We start from the raw sequence: 14,378 nt of genomic DNA on the forward strand, positions 1-14,378 counted from the left end.
GAAGTTGGCTGCTCACAGCAAGAACGCCTCTGCCCAGGGGAAGCTGTGCCCCATCCCCATTTTCCTCTGGAAAGGCCTGACAGAGGTGCCAAGTGTGTTCTGCATGGAAGACCCTTTGTTTTAGAAAAGACTGTGACCTCAAAGGGCTATGTGAAGGGAAATATATTGTGTTTAAGTATTTCAGGACTGCTTCTGAAGCCTCTTGTGTCTGGTATTTATCCTCAGCAGCTGATTTGCGACTTCGCTGCTCTGCAAGCAACCACTGATTATCCTGTTACTCTTCTTCTCATGATTAACATCCTAAGCCTCAATGTTCAGCCTTAATATAAAGTGCAGAATAGAGCAATCATCACAAAGGAATTGCTGTGGTAATCCTGAGAAAATGCATATGTGAGACTGGGTCACCAGGGAAATGGAAGAAAATCAAAAAAGTGCTCTTGGAAAATTTGGAAGGAGATAGACTGTTAAAAGAGTGACCTAGATGTCTGTTCTAGAAAATATTATCTAGAAAATTAATTCAGAATATCTATGTGGAAGTTTTTCACTATTTAATGTCCCTTTCTCAGAGTGTGCTCTAATTAATGTAAAGATTTTGTTCTTTTCCTCTACATGTTTACACAATTATTTACCTTCCTATAAATAGATGTGCACTCGCACCCTCAGCCAGGTTTTCAGACCCCGAAGGAATGTCTCTATTGAAAGATTCCTGGTTGGGTGTATGTGATGATGAACCTGTCATTCAGACTCGAGGCCGCATGAGCAGGGTCTGCCTGATGGAATTTGGGACTTCCCATGTCTCTAACTGAGAATGCCCATCCCATTCCTTTTCCAGGTGTGAGGAACATGGGCTTGGCCAGCGTGAGATGCTGCTCAGGTGGCAGCCTGTCCTGTCATGGTCCGTGTGGGCTGAGCCATCACCTCTGTGCGCACGAGGGAGAAGAGAAAGGCATCCCTCCCCCTCCCCCTCCTCCTCCAGCCGTGCATCCCACTGCTGCAGCACGCATTTGGAGGCATTGGAACAATCCAGGCTAATCTGTGTTTTGCTTCCAGAGAGTTGTTACTGATCCTAGTGAGAGATTGTAAGGGTGGAAAGGAGAACAGGACAGAACATGCAAGCACCAGCCCTGCCAGGCTGAGGAACACAGCCAGTGTGAGTCCATGGCACACAGGTTTCACAGCCAGCCTCCAGAGCTCTTACGAAACTGGCTCTGGAAGTCTTCGGCACATGGATTTTACTAGATTCCTTGGCATTCTTAAATTTAGGTGTGCCATCAAGCAGTTATTTATAAACTGCAATTCCTGAAATAGGGTCCTAACACAAAAAGATTCAGATTTTCAGGAATTCTGAGCTTTAACAGTCGCCAGCAGCTTTCCTGGGATCTGCTGAATGTTTATTGCAGTGACCTCTTTAGGTACAGAGCATCTGAAAACTTCAACTTCCACTGCCAAAATAAGCAGTGAATTTATATGCCTTTACTATGCACCTCTTGTTTCTTAAGAAGTGTTTGTTCACTGGTCTTGGGGATCGGGCTCAGAAGTTCAGAGTTTAGCTTGGTACAAGGTTTCAGCTTTTCGGAATGCTTTGATGATCTGGACTGGGTGACACCTCAGATCTTGTGCTGTGGGATTTGAGGCAATGGACCTACTCCTGTTTCCATTTCTGGTGCATTTTTGTCACTGGCAGAAGTAAGGCTTTTCCTGACAGGCAGGACAAAAGCAGCAGAGGTAAATAACCCCTCCATGGAGAGCGCAGTGCTTTAGGTTTGTGTCTGTCACTCCTGATCCCTAAATGGGGCTTCCAGGCAACGCAAATAAACACAACAGTTCACAATACTCTGCTGGGCTGGCATCCACACTCACGGATGTCGCTGTCTCCCGTTGCACAGGACACATTATCACAGGGTGGATCTCATCCATCAGTAGCTGGCCGTGGAGCTGGGCTGGAGTTACAAGCAGGTAACTGATACATTCTGAAGAGCTGAGTTTCACACTGCTGGGAAGTGCAGGCTGAGCTCTGACGATGCCTCTGGTTAAGGCAACCAGAGCAAACACCTGGCATCATTTAACTTGACTCAAAATACGTTTTTTCACATTAAAACTGAGGAGGAATGTGCCTCTGACCCTCCTGGGTGTGGTGTGAGGAAAGCCACAGCCACTGGGGGAATGTCATTAGCGCAAATCAGGCAGAGATCAAACCCACCCCGCCCTCCCTGCCGTGGTGTGAATGTGTCACACGCGCTGCTGGCAGCAGCTGGTGCATGGCATTTCTGCACAGCCTGATTTCAGCCCTTGATGTTTATTTTTTCCATGCAGGAGCTTTCCTTGTTTACCACCCTTTTTCACAATCAAGTTACCCATCTTGCATTGTTCCAGCTGGGGTCATCCCAGCACTGGGAGTCACTGGGAGACTCTGTGCTTACCAGTCTCATCCTCCTTCTCTTCCCATTTCTGTTTTCACAGATCCTCTTTTTGTGATAAGCAACATTTCAGTCTCAAAGCTGTATTTTGAATTTTGGTCAGGATCTCTTACAGTTGCTGTCCAGCCTGTCTGGCTGTCCTTGTGCACGGCCCCCTGAGTGGGACATCGGGCATTCAAGGAACTGTCTCTGCCTACCCTTAAGTCTAATGATGACAAACTATAGTTAAGTTTGTAGTACAGCATAGGAAGCTTTGTACCAATTTGGATGCCGTGATGACATTTTTAGATGAACTCAGTACCCACTAAAGTCAATGGCAGCAGTGTTGCGTTGATCTCTGTTTATTTTTTAATATAATGTAACTTAAAGCTGAGGTTTGGTCTTGCACTTACTACTTGTAATGGCAATGAATGAACTGACATTGAAAACCAATCAAAAGAGCTAAACGTTCAAAACGAGGTTCAAAAGAAGCCATACATATAAAATGAGACTGATTTTGGATCAAGTCTGGGTGCAGATGGCATTTGAAAATTGAACATGCCGTGTCACCTTCTTCATTCTTCATGGTCAGAATTCATATCACATCTTTCCCTTTTCTTGTCATCACTGTTGATACTTTATTTATGATTAGAAGAGGAACTAAAGGTCTGAAAGGCCATCAGAAGATAAAAACCAGCACACTGAAGTAACCTGCCTGAAGTCATGTAGTAGGACAATGGTTGCTTTTAAATCAGGTAAATAAATGTCGTATTACAACATGAAAATAACGGAAAAGACTGTCTGGCAACAGTCTGGGCAGTGCTGGAGAGCTGGGTGCAGGAGCTGCAGGTGGTTATTGTGTGACTGGACTTTACAAAGTTAGTCCTGAGGGGATATTTTGCAGTCAGATGAGGGCTGAGGGCTCTGGCCCACCACAGCTTCCTGTCTCCCTCCCGAGAAGAATCAATGTCTGTCACATCTGTAAAGTCTACATTTCAATTATTCTCTGCATTTTTCTTTAATTATGTCCCCTTTTTGCTTCTTAAGAGAGTCTTAAAATTTTCAAATATAATAAGAAATAATAATAACCAATTAAAAAGCTGTGGGTATTAAGTGGGAAATAACAGACTGAAACAAAAGTCAAGGATTATCCTGGGAAATGACGTTTATGGATCCTGGATCACTCCGTTCTGTGAGGCAATCTGAGGTTTTGGCTGGCCTTAAAAAAGCAGCAGCACAGCTTTGCAAGGAAAAGCTTTGACAGAAATCGCCCAAGTAGATCTTCTGCAAGGTTGGGTGTGGAGGTAAAGCAGCTCTTGTGTCTCCACTGCCCTCACCAGCACTGCTGGCCCTGTCCCTCGTGCTCTGTCACACGGGCCCCTGTTTGTGTCAAGGCTGTAGCTTTCCCTGGGTGACCCAGGATGCTCCTGGCAGCAGCCAGGGTGTAGACATGGTTATACAAGCAAAAAAAAAACAAAAATTCCCCTGTATACTGCATTTCCCTTGTAAAGTTAATGCAAACCAGATGGGTGAAAACATTTTTTTTAGTTGTAACTCCACCGGGACAACCAAATATTATTCATGCACCGTATGGTGAGCACTGAAGGGAAGGGTGAAGAGGTTTTGTATGAAAATCTTTGTCAGGCACGAGCCAAACATGCAGAGTGGGACCGAGAGGTTTGGTACACAGTGAGCTCTCCAGATGTGTTTGTAAGCAAGGTGTCACAGCAGATAACAGCCCAGTCAGAGAGCTGCCCTTGGACAGGATGTTCGTAGAGAGGATAGGAATTTGGGAAAGGTATAGGAATGTATAAAATAATTTCAGATGACACTTGCTTTGAAAAGACAGCCAATAGGGAGGAAGTTGCAAGGTCCAAATGCTGCATTGTTTGGTCTTTCTCTTCCTTTATGGTTGAATAATGGCGTTTGAAGACATCTTATTCAAACATAATAAGTTTTATCTTCCAAAGTGGCTGAAAAAGATTATACCTTTTCTACAAAAAACCAGTGCCCTGGAAACCAGCTTGTGAAAGCATTAACTACTAAAAGTACGTCAGATTAATTTACCCTTCATTATAGTTTGAACACCTTAGGTCTCAGTAATGAAGACACTTTTAATTTTAACTGGACCCTAGGCTTTAATGTGAACCGTGTGGCATCTCTTGAAGTCTGCACTCCATGATTCATGAGACATGAATTCTGTTAGACAGAACAAAGTCAAGAGGGAAGAAAAACTCTTTATCAGCTATGAACACTTCTGTGGAAGTACAGGACCAAGGATTTATCCTTATAAATCCCTGTGACCATCAAATGTTAGGTGAAGTTCAGGACAGTGAGCAGACCGTCAGGCTAAATTGGTGTCACTGCTTTAGTTTGGAATACTCACCAAGGGAAGGATTGGGTACAATCTCAACACAGATTTCTAGACCTGATCTTTTTTGTGCAGCCTTTCTCATGTGAATCAGGCTTCCAGGATCAGGATCAAGGCCCTCATCCAAAGGCTGCTCAAGTCAATGGAAAAACTCTCATTGTCTTTAGTGAGCTTTGGATCAGGCCCCAAAAGTTGAGTCATACTTTGAATGGAACATTGTTTGAAGCAAAACAGGCTCAAGGCTTCATTCACGTAGAGGTTTTAACTGTTAAGTGAAATTTCCCAAACACTTCCTGTGCCCTCCTGCCTGCTTCCTGCTGCCACTTCTCCCGAGGGGACACATGCCCAGGGAGAACATTGTGAGCCCAGTGCCTGACTCAAGTGTCTTCAGCCTGCTCTCTACCTTTTCTCTATGAAATGATGGCCATAGGACCAAAGTGCAGATGTCCCATTTTACCCCAAGAATGTGGGCAAAAACATCTTTAGTTCTTTGAATTTCAGACTTAATATTACCATTGGTATCTACCAGTGAGTATTTGTTGGATCAAGTTTTATTTTCAATTCCCACACACATTTCTGTGACTCCAAGTATTCTTAGGGAGGCTGTTGCTTCTGGATGGAGAGGGGCTGGAGCATTTGGCCAGAACTCTTCTTTGGTAGGCAGAGGTGGCAGACCAGCTCTTCTGTTCAGTAGAGTTTCAGCGCACAGAAATAGTGGTTATGCCTCACACTTGTTGCTTTAGTGCTCGTTTCACATCAGCTGGGCAAGGACACTGGATGGAATGATGTGTTTGTACTTATTTCTACATGCGACATTTAAGAGGCAAAATAAAGCATGATTTTCTCCAGATGTGTTTATAACAGAGATCTAGAAATATGAGGGATGTTTTGTTGACCTTATGTACAGGTACTTTGTATTTACTAATTTACTATAATCACTATACAAGTGATACATATCCACTGAAACTGTCTGTGCACAAAGGAACAGGGAGCACATAACCCACGCCGTGAGAAATACACCTTACACACACCATGGCCCCCAAACTCCACACTCTGCACACTCTGGGTCAGGACATGCCTGTGTGCAGCCTGCACATAACAAACTGGCACACACAAACCCCCCAAACCAAGTCGCTGCCTCTGGAGCATGGGTGCATCACACGGAGCTGGAGCCTCTGCACATTGAGTCTGAGAAGCAGTTTTTTGGTCTAGTTAAAGTTAGTTCAAGTTCTCACAACATTTTCTTCTCTCCACTGGGTTCAAATGTTCACTTTCCCAAATTGTCCTTGAAGAGCATGCAGGCATCACCCCAAAATAATTAACAGCCCAGTAGGTAGGACAATTAGCAGGGATGCGAGAGATTTCTGAAGTCAAACCCAGGAGGAGAAGTTATGCCCCAAGCCTGATGTGAGGATATTTCTCGCCAGAGCAGTGGCTGCTTTAGGGCTCTCCTGTTGTGACCTTCTATTTTGATTAAAAATTCAGCAGATTGCTAGACCTAAATAAAGAGATCATTTTGAGCCCCAAATGGTCAGAGTACTTCTGCGGGATGTGGGAGACCAAGTTCAATGCCTATTTAATATTTATACAAAACAGGACAGTTCCAGTGCCACGCTCCCATTAAACAGTTCGGGTTCAACATAGTGTAATTGTCCTTTAAGAAAACCTACAGAGAAACTCTTCACCAGAAAATTCCCAAGTGCCTTTTCCTCTTGCTACCTACGAGCTGTGCCAGAGTAGCTGTTGTACAATGAGATTTTGCCCTCGGTAATTTTAAGTCCATGGGTTTTTCCTACGGGTGATTCATTTGACCAAAACACACAACAAATAAACAAACACATCACCGGAGTTAAGAAGCAGCACGTGCTATGGATTAGGGAAAAGAGCACCCCTCGAAAGCCCAGCTGTCATGTTCAGTATAAGGATAATGTTGGTTTTTTCCATTCCATTGTCTTCCTTTCTGTCTACTCTTTTCTCACTGTGTCTCCCTTCCTTTAGTCCTCACTCTCTGTGTCATTTGTTTGTTTCCCTTGCTTCTAGGCTTTGTCTAGACCAGGGTGTGGGATGTCTTGGCCAACACCAGCTAACAGTAGAGCAGATAAGACAGTGAGCCTCGGACTTGTTTCAAATGGACTTAGATACACTAAAATATTAAACATCTTGTCTGGATGAGCCATTTTTTCCTCTGAAATGAGTGTTGGTCCTTTCTACAGTAGTGTCAATACCAGTCCCACCATCATCCCTTCTGAACTCCTGCCAGCCTTGCACAAAGCAGCACTGATCAGCCTGGCATGTCCAGTTCATCCTCTTGATCCCTCCCCAGAGGGAGAACTGGGTTTGCAGGCAAATGTTTTCCTTTCCGCAGCCTCGTTTTTGTTGAAAATGGCATTCCTGCACTGTGCTTGGCTTGACAAAGTGGGTCAAAGCACATCTGGTGCTTGGAGTAGGACCTCAGGTGCTGGTGAGTCTATTCCAGGGCTGTAGGACAATCTCTGTTTCCTTAACAAATGAACTTTAACTGAAGCAAGCACGTAGGGCTCCAGCGTTTGCCCATATGCACTGTAAATACTATGGAGGGAGGCAGGGAGAAGTAAGCAGAAGCAACTTAGGACACAAATAGGAAGGAAAAAAAACATAATTTGATTGTAGCTCCCACCTAAACGGAGACTTCAATTTTCTCTCCTCCAGCTCCCTCTCCACCCAACTTTCTACAGCAAGTTTGAGCCTCTCCAGTGAAATTACAATGATCGTCAGCTCAAGGAACTTGATCAAAATTAAACCCATTTCACCTGTAGGCCCACACAGGTTTTTTCTTTCATTTGTAGGAAATGCACATGTGTAACTAAATCCAAATTTGGCAAAGATAAGACTTTTGAATCAATTCACAATGAGTCTCATTCATTCCGCTGTAGCTGAAGCACAGCATCACACCCTAGAATGTGATTAGCTTCTTCATATAGCAACATCCCTGCCCTTTTTTTCTTTGAAGCATATAATTGGTGAGGCAGAACGTACCTGGAATGTATCTTGCTGCAGCAGACACAACAGCTCTGCTCCTTGGAAAGTGACACTCAGAATTTCTTAGCTACAGTCCAGTTGTCATAAGAAGAGATGATTAATTAGCCATGAGCTGGAGTGGGACAGGGGGCTGAGGGTTGGGAACAGGCAGGGAAATGGCTAAAGAGATTCAAGGAACAGTAAAGGAGGCCAAGAGCTGGAGGAGAACTGCTGGAGAGATCTCTGGCTTGAAGGCCAAAGATTTCCAGGCAGAAGCCAGAAGGGCTGTATAAACGTAAATGAGTGGGTGGACAGAATAGATCAGCCATGTATTCAGAGGTCTTGCGATTCACTGACCCTCTTTAGCACCAGATGCTGCTTTTAATGCACAGCTGGCTGGTGGAGGAGTATTTCTGTGTAAACAGACTGGGAGATGGATCTAATATCCAGGCTGGAGCCCAGAGCCGCTTGCCCAGTACTGTACTTTTCCCGGCTGGAGGCTGGGATCTTTTTGATCATGTCCCACACGTTGTACTGTACTGGGATGAATCACTTCCTGCCTCTGCCCTTTCTGCTTGTGCTGCATCACGGCATTGCTGCTCTGGGACTGGATCCTGCAGCCTTGGGCTGAGCTGTTTGTGTGCTCTGAGCTCCGTCCTGGCGCCTGCTCGCACGGAGAAAAGGCTGCTGTGCGTCTAAACTGCTGTGTCATACTTCGTTATTAATGACCGAGAACCACATGACACAAAGTTCTGGGAAGCTCGAGCAGATTCCAGGAAGGGGTCAAGGAGTTCAATAAACAGTTTTATTAGAACTTGAATTGCAACCAAAAGGCTACACATTGACTTTTTTATAAAAACGTTTGTGAGTGTTACTTGAATTTAGAAATCCTGTGAATGGCAGCAGAAGCACACAGGGTTATCTTTTCTTCCTGCTGATTTCTATGTCACTGCTAGATCACAGTTGTCCTCAATAGGGAAACCTGAGTGCACCCTCCGTTTACATTTTCCAGTTGCCTTTCCAGCTTCTTGGTAAACTGTAGGGTTATCTGAATTTCAAGGGTCATATTCTTGCCTCAGTGATACTGGCGGAAATTCAGAAACAAGCAGAGAGATCCTAGACTACACCAATGTTTCACACGACGGTAGCACCTCGTGTGGGCAGGTCACCCATCCCGGTAAAGCAGAGAGAAACTCCAGGTGAGTGCATTACCTCAGTGGGGTGCAGGTTATCATTCAGCATGACAGATTCCATGTGAACACACATTGCTGAGGAACCCTGGACAGGGAACGTGTACCCACACCGAGGAATCGTGTGGCTGGGGACAGGACATGGGGCCGGTCTCAGCAGGCGGATGGCCACCTCTCAGTGTCCCCAGCATAAGTGGCACTAATTGGCTCTGTCTCCTGGAAGCAATCCTGCCAGCTGAGTAAGTTGGTGCTCTGTAAAAAAAGAATTTTTCAGTAAATAGCCTTTGCTAAAGTAATTGCTTTTACATTATCTCTACCACACACTTGTTAAGAATAAGCTGCAGTTCTGTCTCCCTGAACATGCTTTCAGTTACCATTTCTGGCTGCACTTCTGTGTTTGCTTCTACTGCCATCAGGCACTGCGAGGTGTCTAGCACAGCGTGGCATACAAATGGCTCAATTTGTTCATTCTTCACTTTGTATGTATCAGAAGAAATGGGAAATAGGAATTCATCTCACTTGCAAAGTGATCATAAAGCATCCTTTATAGTAAATATTAATGATGCATTAATGAGCATTGCTATTTCACTGTTACTAATGAGTATTGAGGAACAGAAATTAGAAGTCCAGACCAGCTTACTCTGATGTGAAATTAAGGTGCTTTTTGGCCTTACTAGAAAGTGACCAAGTTGCTGCTTGAAATAAATAGAAGAGCTAAAACCAGAGGCTGTGTGTAGCTCACTCTCTACTGATCTGTCCACAGGACAAAATCCTTAGTGCTAGCTTTTGTTGGCTGTTTGCTGCAAACCATGGCTCTGTGGGAGAATGTCTAGCAGTTCTCACACTGAACAGACAGACCAGCATTGCCCCTCAAATATAACAAATACACCAAAGCTCTGCACTGGGTCATTCCCTGGGTGCTGTAGCTACCCTTGGGGTAAAACACAGCAAGTGCTCAGCACAACATACTGAACTACTCAGCAGTCTTTAATGGAGGAAGTGGAAAATACTGCATCTGTTTGAAATAAATGGGGAATTTTAGGGAGGTAGAATGGAATTACCCAAGCTGGGATCTGACTTCAGTTAACTGGTGTTAACTCTTGCAAAAGCAGCCTCAAATTTTTCAATGATCGCACTGGTCAGAAGTTCAGTCTGACCTCTTGTCCTAGGGATGGCATTCCAAACATCCTGGTACCTCCTACCATGGGGAGGTGGGCTGGGTCATTGCTGACTCAGAGAAAATCACTGTTGCTAATCTCTGGAGCTGCTTCCACAGCACTTGGAGTTTATCAAAGCCGTCACCTAAAATGTGCCATCACTTGTCATAGCTGTTCCAAGGTTCCTCATTAGCAAAGCTTTTTGTACATGTCATATCCAGTCTGTTGGTGCTGCTGGGCAATGGCCCACCTCTGCAGTGCTTCTGTGCCATCCATATCGGTCATTCCTGGTCTGATGCACTTTATCTGCAGAGGCTGCTGAAGTTCTGGGGTACTACAGGAACTTTACTGCATGTAGAAGTTGCACATAGATATGCAAAAGATGCTTTTTCATGCCAGACAATTTACATCTTAGGGAATGCCTAAAGCTGTGACTGTGAAGGTGTAATTGTGGCACATCCAGGGAGCTCTGAACTTCTTTGAGGAGCAGAGGTAACAGGAGCACACTGACAGAGCCTTCAGCTTTCTGAGGCTGTGACTCTCCTGGTTCTCTGCTTACCAGTAAGGGCGATGCAGAGCTGCAGATCACCTTAAACAAAATCACTTTGCTTTGCCCCAAAATATGAACCATTTCCAATTAAACTGGTGCACATTTACAGTCAGTCAGTCTCACAAGTTCTGAGGATTTCCAGCCTCACAGGAAATAAAGTACCAAAGGCAGCAGCATTGAGAGTCTTGCTGTTCTGTGCCTTTATGCCCTGTGGTGTCTGTCCTGATGGGGATGAACTCCAGTGGATTTTCCCATAGCTGGGCATTTACTGTTCCCTCTCATCTGCTTTCTGTGCTAGTGAATACAAGGTCACTGCTCCTGAAGCTTTTCCCTTCACAGATGCATTCATAAAAATTCTTTTCTGTCTGACATCTACAGCGAAACACAAAATGATAACAGAATTTAGACTTGTGTCTTTACATCAGATCTGGTGGAAAGCTGCCAGTTGCTTTGAAATTATACTGATGGATAAAGAGACACGTGTATGTAACATATGCAAACATAGCACAACGACATAAATCCCATTTCCTTGGGCAATCAGGTTGAAGATAAGAAATCTGGCAAGAAAGAGTCACCGCAGAATGCTCTGCCAAAGATGAGGTTGGCATGGAAATGGAGGAGATGGCAAAGGAAAATTTAACATTTTGCCGGATAACTATTTCTCCCAAAGTTTTAATCAAAATGTTTTGGCAGAATTTATTTGTTACAAAAGAAATAATATAAAATGAAACTTGATTTTCCATCAGTAAAATTTCCATGGAAAGTTTTAGATGAGGCACAATAGAAAGCCCAAGAAAGATTGCAAGCAGCAACAAAACCAGACAGACTGATCTCTTTTAGCTGGAAAACATAAGGATCAACAGAAACATGACATATGGGGAAAAATATACATGGACTGAGGTGAAAGTTCTTAGGAAGTGAGGACCATTCCGTAAATGGCTTTGCATTTGGGTGACAGTGAAAAAAATTACCCTCAGAAGTTGTCCAAGCAACAGTGTCTTGTTTATATCTTGTGGTCTTATGAGTAACTGACTGGAAAAAAACAAGAATGAAAAGATAACAATTACAATAAAATTAAATTAAATAAGCCAGTGACTCATTACAGAGCAGTAAAAACAAAAACAAGATCATTTAGGTCCCAATAACAACAAGAGAATTAAAAGGAAACACAAAAATGGCTAGACTGTTTTCCTTATATGTACAATCAACCACATGGAGATAGGAGAGGAGCAGAACCCATCACACAGTTATTCACTGGAAGGCAGAGAATACAGAAAATATGAACTGTGATGCTACAGTACTTTGGCAATGTTAATTTGAGTGGGACAGAGCTTTTTCTGAAGTGCCATAGAGGGACATTCCCCTCCACACATCCTGGCGAGGCACCCCACGGGAACTGACAGCAGGATTTATCCCACAGTCTTGCTCCAGAAATGACTTTCCTTAAGCAATATTGTCAGGCTTTAGAAAAGTGTTATCAGTGAAGACCCATCCATGATCTCCTTCATAATTCTGATAAAGACTCAGGGCTAATCCTGGAGTAAATGCAATCCAAGAAACTCTTGGAATATTTAAGAAAATAAGCTCAATTTCATATGACTCTGCTGGGACAATTTGTGAAGCTCCTGTTCTCCCAAAGCACAGTAGTGTTTGGAACTGTGCATCCTGAACTTGGTGCTGTTCACAGAAATATCACATGGAATACTGAATCTTGCATGGCTGCAGTGCTTTGATTTAGCAAAAACTCTAAAAGATTTATTCTGAAGAAGAAAATTTATTATACAAAGGAGTACCTTGACTTTTCAATGCTATTTAATTACCAATGCCAATAAGAAGCTGAAAAACTCAGAGTAGAATATCAAAATTCCCAAACTTTGGGGTCATTTGTATTGGCTCACCTCTGAACAAATTTTATTTCTCTGTCTCTTTTCACATATTCCAGTGTTCTCACTGATCTCTAAAGTGTCCCTTCTTCAATATCTGAAGTGCGATGGAGAGAGGAGCACAGGGACTTTTGTACTGCATTGGGGTTATTTGTGACAGAGTTTACAGACCTTTAACTTTGCTGCAGTAGGAAGGCTGACCAGCTGTTTCTGAAGCTTTAGAAATTCTGTGTAAATACATCTTGTTTAGTTCTACTTTAGCATTGCATCCAAAGAACAAAAGGCGCTTTATAAGCACAAACAAAGTGTTCATTCCACTAATAAGGTAAAGCAGTATCTTGGAGGAAAACAAGACACAAAGCAGGAAAATGATTTCCCCATATTTGCTCTGGGAGCCACTAGGAGAGCAATAAATAGAATCTAAATCTCCTGACTGCTTGTCCTGTGCTTCAGCCACGAGACCAGGCTCCATCTGACAAGCCCTGATTTCTGGTGTGAGCATTGTTGCGCCGCACAGATGGTAAATCCTGGTGCAGAGTAAACAGGCTGAGCAGGGAACAGCTGCACATGCCTTTCTGACAAGCACCTCGCCCGTGCTGGCCATGCGGGACATTTGTACCCGTCACATCTCTTACCCTGCCCTGCCCTCAGTTTGCTGAGTTGTTTACAGCCTGCTTCCCTGGAAGTCAGCACAGCTTTTCACAGCTAGTCCTTCAATCCTTGAAAAGACATGACTCAAGCATTTTAACTGTTTCGCTGCAAGGCTTCTGTGGCTGCAGTTTGTTGCTGTTTCGTGCTTGGGTTCCTGTCCTTTGCTGTGCTGTCGCTGGGCAGGAACGCTCTCCTGGGGTGTTCCTGGCACTGGGAGCTGCAGCCATGAGGGTAACACAGAGGTGCACTGATTTCAGGCTCCCTTGCCTTCACCAGGCTACACATTTTAAGGCTTGTAGGGCTGAACAAACGCATCCTTCACGAGCAGCTCAGTTCTTTCACCAGGAAAGATGCTGCCTAACTGAGACAACGTAAGGCAAGGCCACTCTCAGTTTTTGATTTGTACACACAAGCCTTTCCCTAGGGAAGAATTTCTCTTTAGTCAAGAAAGCTTAGTAGGAAACATTTTCTTGCCTCCAGCTTCTCCAGTCCTGGTTTACCAAAGGAATGACACCGACCCCTCTCCTGTTGCGTTTGTGTTCATGTTACAAATGTTTCCTGCTGACATCAAGTTCCAGTTTGCTATATGCATGCTCTGGTTTTGATGAAAGTGTGCTGAATTTATACTTCTGCTCTAAAATAGCAACTTACCAACTGGGCTTCGTACTTTGAAATGTCACTGCCAGTGGCATAACAGATGCTCGCAATAAGCTGACAACCTGGATTTTCCACTGAGGAGTCATTCATGGATGCTGCTGTTGTAGCAGATTCTGACAGTTCTTCAACTCGTAACTCACCACTTTGCTTTTCTTTAACTGCTGAAGATTGTGTCCCAGGTGACTATAAAAACTTAGTCTTATTTAATCTTCAAAATGTATTCAGTGTGCTACCAGATGAATGTAGCAGAATCAGTCCTTGTTGGAAGAGATTACAAAATAAAGGGTGATAAGAGAGAAAAAAAAGTGAGGAGCTTAGAGCCATGAACAATGCAGAATTTTTCTTAGAGGTTATCGAAAATTCATTGGAAACCACCAAACTATAAAATCAGAGGCTGAGTTCTCATCATCTTCACTGACACGTAGTAATTTCAGCATAAACTAGGAGAGATGAACTGAGTTCACTTTTTTTCACCTCTTCCAAAAATCTAGTAAACATCCAGAAAAAGTCTCAGGCTGAATTGGCA

At 43.8% G+C, this 14,378-nt stretch overlaps 1 long non-coding RNA gene across 1 annotated transcript; it reads right to left on the bottom strand.

The window, feature by feature from the left end:
- Positions 1-8,555: 8,555 nt before the first annotated feature.
- On the bottom strand, positions 8,556-11,693 carry LOC125335046. The gene is made up of 2 exons (XR_007207313.1): positions 11,633-11,693; positions 8,556-9,206 (listed from the first exon to the last, which is right to left on the bottom strand). It is a non-coding gene; the product is annotated as an uncharacterized LOC125335046 (long non-coding RNA).
- Positions 11,694-14,378: the final 2,685 nt, after the last annotated feature.

The sequence above is a fragment of the Corvus hawaiiensis genome, chromosome 17, assembly GCF_020740725.1.
Source record: "Corvus hawaiiensis isolate bCorHaw1 chromosome 17, bCorHaw1.pri.cur, whole genome shotgun sequence".
NCBI classification, from domain to species: domain Eukaryota; kingdom Metazoa; phylum Chordata; class Aves; order Passeriformes; family Corvidae; genus Corvus; species Corvus hawaiiensis.